The sequence below is a fragment of the Rhineura floridana genome, chromosome 2 (assembly GCF_030035675.1).
Source record: "Rhineura floridana isolate rRhiFlo1 chromosome 2, rRhiFlo1.hap2, whole genome shotgun sequence".
Lineage (NCBI taxonomy): Eukaryota > Metazoa > Chordata > Lepidosauria > Squamata > Rhineuridae > Rhineura > Rhineura floridana.
Window position 1 is genome coordinate 13,161,625 of NC_084481.1, and position 17,241 is coordinate 13,178,865.

The 17,241-nt window shown below is 43.0% G+C and overlaps 1 protein-coding gene across 19 annotated transcripts in view; it reads left to right on the forward strand.

The window, feature by feature from the left end:
• The window catches only part of MAP2 (microtubule associated protein 2), a 468,623-nt gene that overhangs the window by 14,227 nt on the left and 437,155 nt on the right, over nt 1-17,241 (forward strand). For 18 of the 19 annotated variants that reach the window (XM_061607844.1, XM_061607838.1, XM_061607849.1 and 15 more), the window contains exon 2: nt 9,367-9,443. The exons of the other annotated variant lie outside the window; for it this stretch is intronic. The gene's annotated coding sequence lies outside the window, so the exon portion shown is untranslated. The remainder of the gene's footprint in view (nt 1-9,366; nt 9,444-17,241) is intronic. 19 annotated transcript variants of the gene reach the window in all.

Consider the following 17,241-nt stretch of genomic DNA (forward strand, 5'->3'; position numbering starts at 1 on the left):
TGCATCAGTCATGTGGACTAGCCATGCAGATCAAGACCATGCAGTAACGCCATGCTATCAAATCATATTGCGTCAGTCATGTGGACTGGCTTTGCAATTGTGCCATGGTACTTTCTCCCCAACTAGCAAAATCTGGCAGATGGCTGAAGTGTTAAGTGTCGAGTGGAGGTGTTGTAAAAGAAAATATTCCCTTTGGGATCTTTTTCTAGGTACTGCAAATAACAGCCGTTCAACAGGAAGTAAAGTAGCAGCAGTTTATTAGTTCAGTACTAAGACCCCAGTCACAAAACAGACTGAAGCCCCGAACAAAGGGTACAAGTTACTTTTATACATTTGCATAGCAGTTTCTGCATCATAGACACGTTACATGGTATTCATGGAAACAGTTCTTTGCATAGATAAGAACTTAGCACTTTGCATAACCACAGAGGCACACTGTCTAGTACAAAGCAGGCTCAAACAGACCGGAACAAACTTTGTGGTTAATAACAGGATGCTATATAAAATAAGCTGAAAGAACAGGATGTGGTGCTCTGCTACTCCTGAAGTCACTGGGCAGATTTAACTGTGTGTATGCATCTTGCTCGCCTGAAACCCATGTCTATCAATCACATGGTCTCAGAAATATGGGGTAACTTTGACTCTTATCACAATCTCCCCCTTTGTTCATAACCAGTTCACTGGTTCAAGAACACTTTATTATAAGGAAGACATTGCATCCTAATGGCATCACTACATCCCTTCAGATCCCTGGCCTTTGGTGCATACTCCGATCTTCCTCTGGATCTAACCAATGAATATTGACCATGTGAGGGTTTCAGGATTTTAGAAAACACATTCTGATACATTCCACAGAGACATTATGCACAACACAGAAATGTTATTAACCCAATTAGACAAGTAATTGCTCCGCCAATCATCTTAACCATCCTGAACTAGGCAATCAAGAGAATAATAAGTCCTAGACAAGGGACTACTAGTGTTTCCACCTTCCATTACATTCATCCAAAGGTTTTCCATTTCCTACAAGTTCTTGATCCTGTGTCTGAAGTCACCCTGGACAAAAGAGCCCATGCTGACAAACCAACATTTAACTGTTGATAAAGGATTAAAGGAAAAGGGATGGATGGCACCTAGAAAGCAAATCAGGTGAATTATCATAAATATCAGCTTCATAATTATTTCTACAGGAATTCAATTGCACAAAAAGCAAGCAATATAATATCACCAATAAATAAAAAAAAACACAATATATGTGACGCACAGGTTCAAAAGCATTTAGAGGATAGAATACTACTGGTTGTTCTAAGTTTGTTTCTTTACTACATTTAGGGAGACGGCCAAATGGATAACAGTTCATGAGTCTATTTCTTAACCCGCTGCCTCTTCAGTTTCAGCTTTATTTAGGACAAAGGACTGGCAACCCACTCATCTACTTCTGGACCTTCCTTTTCACCATCAGAAGGCCATGCGTTGCTCCCTACGAAGTCTGCCGTCGTCTACTTCTGGGGACACAGTCCCTGCGATGTCCACCGGAGTTGGGGCCTTCTTGGTCCTAGTATAATATATTCAGGAATTCTTCTCTTTCACTCTTATGTCTGGTTTATACGGATATACAGGGACATCAAGGGGAAGGGCCTAGAACTGAGCCGTATATCTGCAGAGAGAGTGTTACTGATACTGCAATGACAGAACAAATCAGATTACATCTTCATCGTTTGCCAAAAGACTAGTGTGAGTAGGACCTAAGGGCATAATAGTGGATATAGGATGGCCAAACAAATACTCAAAAGGAGACAATCTTCCCGAACTTCTAGCCATCCAGTCAACTGATCTACAAAAACAAATATATGGTGAAACCCTTTACATTTAGGCATATAAACATAATCAACTTGGAACCTTATAAAAGGTAAATGGACCCATAGCCTCCCTCCTGGAACATTCCTAGGTAGGCCCTTTGGGTTTGTTTCTTGACAAATGGAACAGTTTACCGCGAAACGCTTTGCTTCCTGATGCACTCCAGGAGCAAACCACTGTCTGGAAATGATATCAGCCATAACATTAGGTCCAGCATGTGTTGTTCGATGTAATTCCTGCAATAAAGTTCTGAGTAAAAATTTAGGGGCCACCGGCCTTCCATCACCTGGAATTCTTCAAACTCTATCCAAATCTTTTTGCGCACACTCCTTTGTCCATACATGTTTTTCTTCTTCCAAAACTGTTGTATATAGTGTTTCAAGACTATAAGTAGTTAAATTTCCTGGTAAAATGAAATGCAGTTCATATTGAATCAGTCTCTGAGGGATAAAATGTTGAGTTTTCTTTTGCAAAAAGGAGAACTGTTACCACATGAGGAACTCTCAGAATTAATACCTGTGTGAGTTTCTGCAAGACCTGCTCCCTGCATTTCTGGCTAATTTCCACCTGGCCTGGAAGGGCGGGGCCCTGTCTCTCTCCAGCTACAAAAGCAGCAACTGCTGAAGGGGCCAGAGACCATCTACCTGTGTGAGTTTCTGCAAGACCTGCTCCCTGCATTTCTGGCTAATTTCCACCTGGTCTGGAAGGGTGGGGCCCTGTCTCTCTCCAGCTACAAAAGCAGCAACTGCTGAAGGGGCCAGAGACCATCTACCTGTGTGAGTTTCTGCAAGACCTGCTCCCTGCATTTCTGGCTGATTTCCACCTGGCCTGGAAGGGCGGGGCCCTGTCTCTCTCCAGCTACAAAAGCAGCAACTGCTGAAGGGGCCAGAGACCATCTACCTGTGTGAGTTTCTGCAAGACCTGCTCCCTGCATTTCTGGCTGATTTCCACCTGGCCTGGAAGGGCGGGGCCCTGTCTCTCTCCAGCTACAAAAGCAGCAACTGCTGAAGGGGCCAGAGACCATCTACCTGTGTGAGTTTCTGCAAGACCTGCTCCCTGCATTTCTGGCTGATTTCCACCTGGCCTGGAAGGGTGGGGCCCTGTCTCTCTCCAGCTACAAAAGCAGCAACTGCTGAAGGGGCCAGAGACCATCTACCTGTGTGAGTTTCTGCAAGACCTGCTCCCTGCATTTCTGGCTGATTTCCACCTGGCCTGGAAGGGCGGGGCCCTGTCTCTCTCCAGCTACAAAAGCAGCAACTGCTGAAGGGGCCAGAGACCGTGTGTGTGTATGTGTGCGTGAACCTGCTGCTCGGGATGTCTATAGACTACTGGGGTTAGTTGTTTTTTAGTTGTTTTTGGGGTCAAGATTTAATTTTGGAGATTCATTTTTGCTGTTATTTGGACTACAGCATATTTTTGTTAGACACTGTTGTGAAGTGTGTGGGGATTGCTTAATTGTATATTTATTGAGATGTTTTCATTAGTTTGTTGTTTATTATTATTGTTTGGCTACTTATATACTGTGTATATTTATATTTCTTTGTTGTATTATTTCTCTGTTGTACACCGCCCAGAGAGCTATGCTAGTCGGGCGGTATAGAAATTTAACTAATAATAATAATAATAATAATAATAATAAATGTCCTAACACAATGTTCTGAGCACGTTTGACCAATATCGCTGCAGCTGCTAGTACCCACAAACAGACTACTTCCCCCCCTTTTCGACCAGATCCAATTGAACAGAGTAATAGGCAACAGGTCACATAGTATTTCCAAAGGTTTAGAACAACACATCTGAGTCCACATCCTTATTCTTGTGAATATACAAACAAAGATTTCTCATAGTTGGGGAGCCCCAACGTTGGGATGGTGGACATTGCACATTTGAACTACATATACATCAATTTGGGGTCGAAGGCCTTCAATAACTTCACGGGAGAGTGAGTACTGTGGCACACTAGGAGATGTCATGTGTGGCTTAATAGTAATTTTTACTGGGGGAGTAGATTTCGACAAACCTACCTCTCCCTCTTTAATACTCCATAAAATAGGAGATACAGAATCCAATTCAGAGGGAATTTGGAGGGAACAAATGGGAGCCTGTAAATACGCAATCAATTGTGACACTTTAGGTGCTGGCAGTACAATTCTCAACCCGTCAGGTAAATAGTAAATGGTTGCATTTAACTTACATAAGAGATCTCGTCCCAACAGATTGACAGGAGAACCTTGCATCAAAAAAAACCTATGTTCAGTTGTCAAAAGATCAATTGAAACTCTAGTAGTTTCTGATTTCTTCACAGTCTGAGTCCGGCCTCGTATTCCCATAATTTGTACATCTGTAGGACTTGATGTTACTGAGTCCTGTTGCAACGTTGAATAAGTGGTACCGGTATCAACCAGACATTCATACACACATCCATCAACAGTCAAAGACACCATTTGTCCACGGAGCCTCAGTGGGCAGTCTCTTTTTATAATGGCCAATTTCTTTGTAATAATGACAAGAATTATCTCCCTGTACCCGTGGAAAACTACGTCCTCTAAAAAAACCACCTTTTATTGCAATTCTGAGAATTCTGAGGAAAACCCTACCACGTCCTCTTCCGTGGGATGGAGTCACTAAAACAACCAACATACAAACTTGTCTGTCTGTTTCATCTTTCAACTCTTTTTGTCTTTCCTTATTCTTAAACGCAAACGTTGCCACTGAAACCACTTCAAACAATGACTTTCCCTGTCCTCCTGGAGACTTGTTGTAAAAATATTCTCTAATGTCTGCTAGACTCTGATCTACGTACAACGACGCCACCAACTTTCTGTTTGCATCTGCTTCTGCCTCTGAAATACCAGCATTCTGTCTCAAAGACTTTGTCATTCTACTATAATAATCACTAGGAGGTTCCTCAGGACCCTATTACAACTGTTTCACCTTACTCCAATTTACAGACTTATCACCAGTCTTTTCTACACCTCCAAAACAGCCTTCTGATATATTAACAAATTGTCAACCACTGACCAGCATGTCTCAAATCAAAGCCTTTTCCTCAGAACTCAAGAATGCATCCAATAATTGATCAATATCCCCAACAGTTGGTCTGTCTGTTTGAAAAATTGTTTCGAGGCAACTCAACACAATTCTGAATCTTCCCTTAAGAGGGGTGTATTAGTTTGCCAAGTAAGGATTTCACTGGGATTGAAAGGAATATCCTAAGGAAGGAATATGAGTCAAACTAGAAGTCACATTTCCCCCAGCCAAAGGGACAGGATAGCATCGTAGGGGAACTTGGACAGAGGGGTCAGGATGAAAAGAGATTCCAGACCGTATTTGACTAGGATTTAGGCAGAGACAGAGGATTGAACAGAAGTGACAGAAAATTTATCAATCTTCATGATTGAGATTATATGGAGGAGGAGAAAAAATCTTTTTTCCAGATTCAATTTTCTGAGGATCCTTTTGTTTTACAGGCATCAGATGTTTAGTTTTAAATTTTGAACATTCTAATGGTTTTACACATGTGTAATTTTTACATTTGTCCTTCACTTCAGGACTGTCCCAAACAAATCAGTAATCAATTTGACTAGGATTGTTGTCCTCTAAATAGAGGCGCAATTTGGTTAATATTGCCTGGTCGAAAGTGCCAAATTGGGGCCATGTCTTTCAGTGTTATTCAGACATAATGGCCAAAAATTCATACACAAATTAATAAAGCTTTTTAGACAGTATGTGAGTCAATCTTGAAAACGTTTTCCAATTTCTTAAGATACATGCCAATGGAGTGTCAGCCAGAATGGACTGACCTGTACCTATTTTGGGAGCACTTCAATAAGAGGATTTATCTCCTGTTATACTAGAACACCTCAAATAAGAGGGAATACCTCAAATAAGAGGATTTATTTCTCTATAGAACACCTCAGGATTTATTTCTCTTGGAACACCTCAGGATTTAATTCCTTCTATTAACCTGAAATTTAAATTCCATTGGCAATGTCTCTTAAGAAATTAAATTACATTATTCTTGTTGCCAAATGGCCTGCAACTTTATCGGTCCCACCGGATCCCAAGGTGAAGAGAACCCCAAAAGGTAAACTCACCTGGGTGTGCACTGGATTGTCTCCAATCCTCAGGAGCCATGGGGAAGCCGACCTAGTTCTGTCCCATCTGGGGTGCCATTTGTTGTAAGAGAAAATATTCCCTTTGGGATCTTTTTCTAGGTACTGGAAATAACAGCCATTCTACAGGAAGTAAAGTAGCAGCAGTTTATTAGTTCAGTACTAAGACCCCAGTCACAAAACAGACTGAAGCCCCGAACAAAGGGTACAAGTTACTTTTATACATTTGCATAGCAGTTTCTGCATCATAGACATGTTACATGGTATTCATGGAAACAGTTCTTTGCATAGATAAGAACTTAGCACTTTGCATAACCACAGAGGCACACTGTCCTAGTACAAAGTAGGCTGAAACAGACTGGAACAAACTTTGTGGTTAATAACAGGATGCTATATAAAATAAGCTGAAAGAACAGGATGTGGTGCTCTGCTACTCCTGAAGTCACTGGGCAGATTTAACTGTGTGTACGCATCTTGCTCACCTGGAACCCATGTCTATTAATCACATGGTCTCAGAAATATGGGGTAACTTTGGCTCTTATCACAGAGGCCAGTGCAGAACTCTCTAGAGCAGGGATTGGGAACCTGTAGCCCTCCAGATATAATTAGACTCCCAACTCCCATCACCGCCAGCCTGCATGCTGAATGGTTATGAATGATGCGAGATGGAGTCTAACGAGAGATGGAGGGCCGCAGCTTTTCCATTCCTGACATATAGCCCTAATATTTTGGTAATTCTTGCACGACAAGCAGGCCAGACATCAATCTAGCCCATGATGATGATGAATGTAATTTCTATCCTGCCTTTCTAAGTCGAAGTTATTATGTAAAATACACTACACTACAATGACATGGGACTCCTGTCCGTTTCCCGTTTTATTTGCTGACCTTACTGATGGCAGGGAGGCTCTAAAAGGAGCTGGAAAGGCTTGCTTCTCAGGGCTTGCTTCTGCATAGTTCTGAGGAAACATATTGCCAGGCTTCAGGGGGCCCTTGGCACAGGGTGGCTGATAGGCGCCCCACCTGACCATGCAGCAGCAGCAGCAGCATTCACTGACTTTCCTGCGGGTCTCCTGGGCAGCATTTAAGCGTTGGGCAGGTGGCAGTGTTGCTTTTGAATGGAAGCCGTGTCCCTCTCCGATCCATTGTGGCCATCTTAATTTACCCAAAATACAATGTCCTGGCCTACAGATCAATGAAATCTAGAGAGCTCAGTTTCCATGCAAAAGTGGCACTGCCACCTGCCCACTGCCAAAACAGCTGTCCTGTGAGCTGATGGGAAGGGGGTGAGTGATAATGTGGCCAGGTCAGGCTATTGAGGGGCCCTTCGGAACCCCTGGAAGCCTTGGCTGATTGTTAGTGCCAAGTCTGTACCTTACACTTTAACTCATCTCTTGTTGAAATGTAAGGAGGCTGAGGCTGCAGTTCTGTACCCGCTTACAGTATCTGGAAGTAAGTCTCAGACAACTAATCGGGAAGTACCTTTTAGTTGACATTCATAGGACTGCGCTGTAAATGATTGCTTGGTCCGCTAGAGAAGCGCTGTCAGTCTTCTGCTGGGTTGAAGCCCACAGGATCTGGCAATAGTGCAATTAGTTCTTAATAGAATTAAAAATGTTAATTTAAAAAAAAAATCCTTTGCTTTCTAAGGGATTTGTTTTATGCCCTAAAAAGAAAACACTGAAATACTTGCTTTTTTGCTGGTATCTGAAAACACTTGAAATGTCTTAGTAGTATTATTCTAGCTGTTCCCTTGTCGGATCAATATTGGCAGCAATTTTTTTTAAAAAAATACTTTTTAAATAGAGCTGTGCATACACAGAATGGAGTTTTCTGCTGAATGACACACTTGAACAAGCCAAGCCTTTTCTTTTTCTTTTAGATAATCTTTCCGTTCATTTTAAGAGTTTCTAAGCTGTTGATTAAATCAACACGGATTAAGTGAAGAGCAAAATATGTCCAGGCTTTCACTATTCAGGACTTGGACTAGTGAATTATGTGCAGAGGAAGAAGCACGCTCTGCAGTCTGAGCCCATCGTATCTATTTGGAAGTCAGTCCTACTCAGTTCAGTGGGATGTCCTCCCTATTCAGTATACATTGCATTGCAGCTGTTGTCTTTTGCATAGCTATTCATGAAACTGAGAACTACACCACTGTCCTTAGCATGAGGCTAAGGCAGGTAGGGGAAATCTGTCACCCTCCTGATGTTGCTGGACTTCGGTAACTTCTACCGTTCCTGGGGTCATGGAAGTTGGAGTCCAATGTCATCCAGAGGGCCACAGGTTCCCCACTCCTGAGCTAAAGATTGAACAAGATGTCAGTGTGGTAGACATACAGTATGTCCCCATACAGAGTGGGGAATGGGGCATGTCTTACTTTTAACAGTAGAGAGAGAGGAAGGCGGGGGTTCTGAACTCTCCCCATTTGTGTCTTGCTTTCTGTTAGGGTCAAACTAGATGTGATGCTAAATGTGTAGCATCTACTTCAGGGTTGTTATTTCAATTTAATACTCATTGTGTATGGGATGTGTGCGTGTGTTGGAACTATAGCATGGGGAGAGAGAAGGTTTACAGAGGAGAGAGAAGCTACAATCCCACAGAAAATTATTTTATTGGCCTATGGCTAATAACGGGGCGGGGTATCACTTGGATTGCAGCTGGCTATTGAAGGATTAAACCTCCTCTCCTTGTCCATTGGGGTCCCAAAGAAAATCGCTTCCCCATGCCTGCTATTAATTTTTTTAAAACACTGACATAGTGGCTAACAGCGCTTGAGCATCATGCGTAACTTGGCCCTTAGTCTGTTACTCCAGCCACTTTTCCCAGTTTGCACCTCACTTCTAGAATTTGAGCCAAGAATTGTGTGGGACGGGAGGGGCAAGTGGCTGGATTAACCAACTGTAGGAAGGTAAGGGGGAGGGGAGAGAGAAGAGTTCATTTTTCCCTTTCTGGCATGCTACTTTTACGTTAAAAGTGAGCCCCCCCACTCCTTGCTTCACATATAACTAGGCCAGATACACAAATGAGGACCCTGTTTCAACTGGTGTGACCCTGTCTGTTCTTGGGGATATTGACAGGCATTTGCTTAATTAATCTTGCTGTAGGGTTGCCAGCTGCCATCCCAGAGGTCCTGCCAGTCCCCCTAAAAGCTCCAAAGAAGCAACAAAGGATGAGGCTCCTTCACTCTTGCCCTGTGCCATCAGTGACCCCTTTGCTCACCCGCTGCTGCCGGATTGAGTGGGACTTTGGTTTTCCTCCAGAGTGGGCATAAGCTGTAGGTGGGCAAAGTGAGTCATGAAGAAATAGATGAGAGGGCTGCTGCTGCTGCTCTTGCTGCTTCAGACCTCTTGAAGTCCCAGGCATGATTCTTCAGACGTGTTCTCTGTTGTTCCAGAGGGCAGGACTAGAACCAACGGATGGCGATTGCAGAGAAGCAGATTTCGGCTAAACATTAGGAGAAACTTCCTAACGGTAAGAGCTGTTTGGCAGCGGAACACGGACTGCCATGGGAGGTGGCAGTCCACTTGTCTGTAGGTTTCTTGCTGTAGGTTTCTTGCTGTGTTAAAGCATCATAGACCTCCTGGTGCAGCCATAGGGTCCCTCACTAAAACAATTCTGGCTGTTGGCCTGTGTACTGCCCTCCTTCCATTCATCTGCTGTGTATACACCATACCTCTAAAGCACGTGACCTCACCCTCCCAAGAATCCTGGGAACTGTAGTTTGTTAAGGGGCTGGGAATTGTAGCTCTGTGAAGGGTAAACTGCAGTTCCCAGGATTTTTTGTGTGAAAATGTGTGCTTTAAATGTGTGGTGTGTACATAGTCACAATACCTTCTTGCCTTTTATTTTATTTTACTTATTTTTAAAAAACATTTTTATCCCACCAAACATGTCTTTGCAGGATAATCATAGTCTCTTCTCATTTACTAGCCAGATTTATAATAATAATTTATTTGTAATTAGTAATTTATTATTATTAATTGAGTGTGGAAGTGAGAATTTTCCTTTATGTAGGTGCAAAACAGTAGCCACAAAATATGAGATTTTCTCACCTGTTTTGTCATGGTTTATGCCTTTCTGGAGGATTTAATGGTGTCCAGGCTAACTATTTTAGGAAGAGCAGAAAATTCTGAGTGTGCAGATTAACAGGAGAGTAAGAAAAGCAAAAGTTGGATGAAATCCCAAAGAATAGAACCTTCTATGTCATATAGGCTGAAATCCAATCATGATGGCTTGTAAAGAAAGCCCTTCTTTGGGCTAGTTCCTGAGGAACGATGCATTTAAAATAAGTGAGTTGGCAAACTTCTAAACAAGACAATTGACAGTATTGAAATAAACAGAAAATGGCTCCATGTTGTATTAATGTTGATTTTAAAAATACTTGCTTGAGAGTGAAATTTTCCCTCCACCCTCCAGTTCTTGCATTTATTATTTCTTGTGCTCCCATGGGATATTCTGTAGTATTGATATGTGTTCTGTGGGGATATGTGTTTCATTGTCTAATTTGCTGGAAAGCCACCTACATTCAACTATACTTTTGATTATCACACTTTTCTTCCCAATAAACTAGAGACAAATTTCATTCTATGATCAACCCCACCCTATAACCCAGGTTTGGGGAGCCTGTAACCCTCCATATGTTGCTGGACTCCAACTTTCATTAGCCTCAGGCAACATGGGCAATAATCAGGGATGTTGGCAGTTGTAGTTCCCAGTCCCTGCTATAACCAATTCTGGACAATCTATTTTATGACTTTTTGACTATATTTAGGCTACTAGCATCTTTGCTTAATGAAAGCCATCCTCTATATAAATCAAACATATGAAGCTGCCTTAAACCAAGCCACACAATTGATCCATTTGACTGGCAGCATGTTTATTTGCTTATTTGTTTTTAGATATTTGTAAACAGCCCTTCAAAATATGTTATCCCAGGGCGGTTTACAGTACAATTTAAAAACATAACAAATAAGCTACTTTAATCTTAATAAAAATGTGCAATAAAATTTAAAAAAAACCAATAGAACAGTAAAATAGCAAAAATGGCACATTTATGATAAAGCAACTTCTCTAAGGACTCAAGCAAACATATTTCCTAGTGCTGCTACCTGACATGCGTTTTTACCTGGAGGTGCCAGGGACTGAATTTGTCTGCAAAGGCATGCATTTTTTTGTACTGTATTATTCTTTTGGGGATAATAATACCCTATCCCAAGGGCTCAGAATGGGGATCAACAGATCAACAAGGTAAAATGTACAAAAAATACAAAAAAACCCATACAGCTAGAGGTGTAGTCGTTCAGGGACTTGGGGGAGGGGGTCTTAGACCCTTTACTTTTGGGGGAGGCAACAGGGTCCCTATGTCTCCAGCATCCTACAAGCTAATCAGCATGAAAGGGAGTGAATTAGCCACTGCGAAGAACCTTCTGACATGGTTCCTTGTTCTTTCCTGCTGGTTGGAACCAATCAGAGTGAAAGGAGGTGTGTCAGCCACTGAGAAGACTCTTCTTTTCATGCTTATTGGGTGATAGGATGTCTGTTGTTGTGGAAGAAGGCATTAACAAGGATTTCATTCTCAAACCAGCAGCAACACAAACAAAAGTTTGGTAGGGGCATGGTTGTGATTATCATGAAGGGACCCTGCACTTCTGAATTTGCCACTACACTGCTGCCTACACCACATAATTTAAAAAAGGCTTTACATTTGATTTTATGCTAGCATTGACAGTGCCAGCAGCTACCTATATGGTGCAGATTTGCAACTTCTTGTTTTGTACATAGCATCCATTATAAAATGGATTACAAAATATATATCAAATTTAAGTAGCATCTGCCATAATCTACAACTATAGGTGGAGGAGGTGCCATAGCTCACTTGTATATGCTTTTCATGCATAATATTTCAGATTAAACTCCTAGGCCAAAGGATCCCTGGTACCAGGGATGGAAATGACCCTTGCCCAAGATCCTGGATTGCCATTTTCAGCAGAGGTAGGGAACACTGGGTTAAGCAGTCCAATGATCTATTTCTGTAGTGGGGAACCTCTGACCCATGAGCCTAATTAGGCCTGGCAGGGGTCCTGTTTTGGTCTGTGAGGCTGTTTTTCACAAACCATGTCCACCTGCCCCACACCTCATATGTGAGATCAGGTGCGAACAGGTAACAAAGTGGCTGCAAAGGAACAATCAGATTCTTAAAGTGTCATTCCTTGACAGCCAGGGCTCCCTCTCAGAGCCAGTCAGCTGAGCCCCACTAGGACTGGCTGCACTAGAGAGTTCAAGGGGGATGGCTCTCAGCACTCATCAACTGATCGCTGCCAAGAGCCATGCCCTTTGAAATTGAGCTCTCAGTGCCAGTCAGCTGTTTGGTGCTGATAGCCAGTCTTCAAAGGGACTCATGAGTCCTTTTCAAATTATCACCTGACAAACTCAGCCCTTAGGGGGTAGAAGAAGAAAGGATCTGGTTTGCTGGCCAGATTCCACTAGTTTATCTTGCTTGCCTCGTACAGTGAATTATGTTGGTTTCTAAAGCCAGTTTGCCTGTTTTTGCAATGTCAGTTGTTTTGACTTTTCACCCATTAGTTTCACCATTCTCATTATTTGATGTATTTTATTCAGACATGATTGCTTATTCACTAATAGGCAAAAAACCTTGCAGTTTAAGAATGTACCTATAGCCCACAGCTATTTCTATCAAACTTTAAAAAGAAGGGAAATTGGGCAGCTATAGTGAATGCACCAGGGGAGCAGGAGACCTGAACTCCTCTCTGAGATATTGTACTGCCCTACAAATTGGTCAAAATGGAAACACCATTTAGGTTGGTCTTTCACAGTCCAATCCACTTCCTGTGTAGCTTGGAAGAATTTGGTAACATGCGCCTCTGAGCATATGGTGAGTGGTGGCAACACCTGCCATCTCAAAAGATAGAGAATTATATTTTTGTATGTTTGTTGTTCTTCTTACTTTGCTTCTTTTCTGTGTTATTAATGTTTCTACAGAGAATGTGAACTAGAAAATTTTATTTCCCTCACTGTTCATCCCAGAAATCTGTGTCAAATTTATTTTTATTAATTTCAAAGCCTTTTTGTTGGTCAGTGTCATATGATGGTGAACACAGCCTTTTGTGTTTCAAATTGGAGGTTATGTCCTATTTCTATTTTGGGTGCATTAACAGTGGAATTTGGACCTGCAGTTTGATGTAAAATCAGACTGATTCCAATATGTTGCTGCTTCAGCAATGACTCTAGCTGTTGGAAAAAAGAGGATGATGTTTTCAGCCTGCTACGTTTAAACCATTTCATTTAAGGCAAGGTGGGCACGGTCAATTAAAAACATAGAGCACACCTAGAATTTGGCTAGAATATATTTCACCTCGCACTGTTTTATCTTGTGCAAATTGAGACACTCCTGAGGTCCACTGGAGACTATTCTGCAGAAGTCAGTGCCCTTATTCCACAATTATGTTTGGAGTTTCTTTAGTGTAAATTTTGCAAAATGTTGCTGCACTTCACACATTCACAGAAATAGAAACAAAAGAAAATGATTTCCTATAGGAAACGTCACTAAAATTGCAAAGTAAATCAGACATATTCAAAGTGACCATCTGACCTATATCAACTGTCTTAATAATGTTGCTTCCTCCCTGTTAAAACAAGATCAGCACAGCACACGTCTTGTTTCTGTTATTTGGGCTGACTGCAGGTTTTGCCACCACTCACCATATGCTCAGAGGCATATGTTACCAAATTCTTCCAAGCTACACAAGAAGTGGATTGGACTGTGAAAGACTAACCCAAATGGTGTTTGCATTTTGACCAGTTTGGTCAGAGAGGAGTTCAGGTCTCCTGCTCCCCTGGTGCATTCACTATAGCTGCCCAATTTCCCTTCTTTTTAAAGTTTGATAGAAATAGCTGTGGGCTATAGGTACATTCTTAAACCGCAAGGTTTTTTGCCTATTAATGAATTTCCCTGCTTTTTAATCCGGGAGGTAAGAAATGGGATCCTGTCCTGTGCAAGTTTGCTGAGAATGGATTGATCATTTGCATGTTTATTGAGTTCAATGGGATTTGCTCCCCTGCAATCATGCTTAGGATAGGTGAAACGGACCACAGAGGATGGGGAGGGAAGGAGGAGGGAGGGGACGAAACACAGAGGGAGGAGGGGGATGGGAGCAGGAAGGAGGGGGAGGGGTGGAGGACAGGTTTGATCATTTGCATGTTTATTGAATTCAGTGCGATTTACTCCCATGCAGTCATGCTTAGGATAGGTAAAACTGACCAGGTGGGGAGGGGGGGAAGGCTGGAGTGGGCAGGGGAGGAGAAAGAAGGAGGAGGGGATGGGAGGAGGAAGGGAGAGGAGAGGGGAAGGAGAAGAAAAGCAGGTCTGATCATTTGCATGCTTATTGAGTACAATGGGATTTACTCCTACGCAATCATGGTTAGGATAAGAAAAACTGACCATGGGGAAAAACGGGGGGAAGGAGTATATTGGAGGGGAGCAAAGGAAGGGGGAGAGGAGGGCAAGTTTGATCATTTGCATGCTTATAGAGTTCAATGGTATTTACTTCCATGCAATCATGCTTAAGATAGGTAAAACTGACCACGGGGAGGAGGAAGGGGAGGAGGGGCAAAGGGGCAAGAGGGAGAGGATAGAAGGGAGATTGGGTTTGATCATTTGCATACTTCTTGAGTTCAGTGGGATTTATTTCTATGCAATCATATTTGAAAATGGAAATGGAGTGCCTTCAAGTCGACCAGATTTATGGTGACCCTTTGAATAGGGTTTTCATGGTAAATGGTATTCAGAGGTGGTTTTACCATTGCCTTCCTCTGACGCTGAGAGGCAGTGACTGGCCCAAGGTCACCCAGTCAGCTTCATGGCTGTGTGGGGATTCGAACCCCGGTCTCCCAGTTCATAGTTCAACACTGACCCAGGGGAGGGGGAGGGAGGGGAAGAGGAGGGGGAGGATATTGGGTGGGTGGGCACTGGGCAGAGGGGAACCCCCTTTCCTTTCCAAACAGAAAACCTTGGGAAAACCTTCTGAATACCGTGGAAGACAAACAAAGGGACCTTGATAGGCTGGAGCATTGGGCTGAAAACAACATAATGAAATTCAACCAGGATAAATGCAAAGTTCTACACTTGGGAAAAAGAAATCAAATGCACAGTTATAAGATGGGGGATACTTGCAAGAAGGATCTTGGAATTGTCATTGATCACAAGCGGAATATGAGCCAATAGTATGATGTGGCTGCAAAAAACGCAAATGCAATTTTAGGCTGCATTAACAGAAGTATAGTTTCCAAATCACATGAAGTATTAGTTCCCCTCTATTCAGCACCAGTTACACCTCATCTTGAATACTGCATCCAGTTCTGGTCTGCGCACTTCAAGAAAAATGCAGACAAACTGGAACATTCATTACATGCCACAGGGGGTTTGCAGCAAGTTTAAAGCAGACTTTTTGGAATCTATTTGTGGCACTATCCTGAAGAGCAGGTGTTTAACAAGCAACAGTAAGAGTCACATGATTTATTTATTTTATTTATTTATTTAATTTAACTTTTATACCGCCCATAGCAAGCTCTCTGGGCGGTGTACATCAATAAAAACACTTCACATATAATATAAAAACCACTTAATCATCAAATTACAAAAGATCTATCAAAAACTGTCTGTTAAAACATTAAATACAAAATACAAATACAAGAAAACGAACATGTTAAATATTAAAATATTAAAATGCCTGGGCAAAGAGGAAGGTTTTCACCTGGCGCCGAAAGGATAGTAATGTAGGCGCCAGGCGAACCTCGTCAGGAAGGGTGTTCCATAGTTCAGGGGCCACCACCGAGAAGGCCCTCTTTCTTATAGTCGCCTTCCGGGCGTCTCTCTATGTCGGCACCCGGAGGAGGGCCTTCGATGTTGAGCGCAGTGTACGGGTAGGCTCATATTGGGAGAGACGTTTCATCAGGTATTGCGGGCCCGTGCCGTGTAAGGCTTTATAGGTTAAAACCAGCACCTTGAATAGGGCCCGGAAATTTATGGGCAGCCACTGCAAGCGGGCCAGAATCGGTGTGATGTGCTCCGACCACTTGGTCCCAGTTATTAATCTGGCCGCTGCATTCTGCACTAGCTGCAGTTTCCGAACCGTCTTCAAGGGCAGCCCCACGTAGAGTGCATTGCAGTAGTCCAATTTCGAGGTTACCAGAGCATGAACAACTGAAGTAAGATGTTCCCTGTCCAGGTATGGGCGTAGCTGGGCCACCAGCCTAAGTTGGTAAAAAGCACTCCGTGCCACCGAGGCCACCTGCGCCTCAAGTGACAAGGACGGGTCCAGAAGGACTCCCAAGCTGCGCACCAGCTCCTTCAGGGGGAGTGTAACCTCATCCAGAACAGGTCGAACATCCATCATCTGGTCAGGGGATCCATTTACTAGTAGCATCTCAGTCTTATCTGGATTGAGCTTCAATTTGTTCGCTCTCATCCAGTCCATTATCGCGGCCAAGCATCGGTTTAGCACTTTGACAGCCTCACCTGAAGAAGATGAAAAGGAGAAGTAGAGCTGCGTATCATCAGCGTACATGATGACACACTGAACATTTAACAGACATAAATTATACAATTATGCGCTGGTTAGTGCTTCGACTAAGCTCTATGGAGGAGCAGTGAAGGCAGCTAAAAAACATCATTTTGCTGCCACTATTAAATCATCTCTTTGCCGCCCAGCGGAACTCTTTCGAGTTGTCCGGGGGCTTCTCCATTCAAACCCTCCGGACACGGTGGAATCATTGGAGGCCCGCTGTAATCAGTTTGCCGATCACTTCCAGAATAAGATCTCATGTATCCGCCAGGACCTAGACTCTCAAGTTATAGCAGTAGATCCTAGTGAGATGTCTGGAGCACAGTCTTGTCCTGTTTTGTTGGATGAGCTTCAGTTGGTTCAACTCGAGGACGTGGACAAGGTGCTTGGACAGGTACGTGCAACCACTTCGGTACTGGATCCTTGCCCCTCCTGGCTGATAAAAACTAGCAGGAATGGAACAGGTAGCTGGGCCAAGGAAGTGATAAATGCCTCTTTACGAGAGGGAGTGGTCCCGGGCTGTCTGAAAGAGGCAGTGGTGAGACCACTCCTGAAAAAGCCTTCCTTGGACCCAGACAATTTTAACAGCTACAGGCCAGTGGCGAATGTTCCATTCCTGGGCAAGGTCTTGGAACGGGTGGTTGCTGGCCAGCTCCAGACGCTATTGGATGAAACTGATTATCTAGATC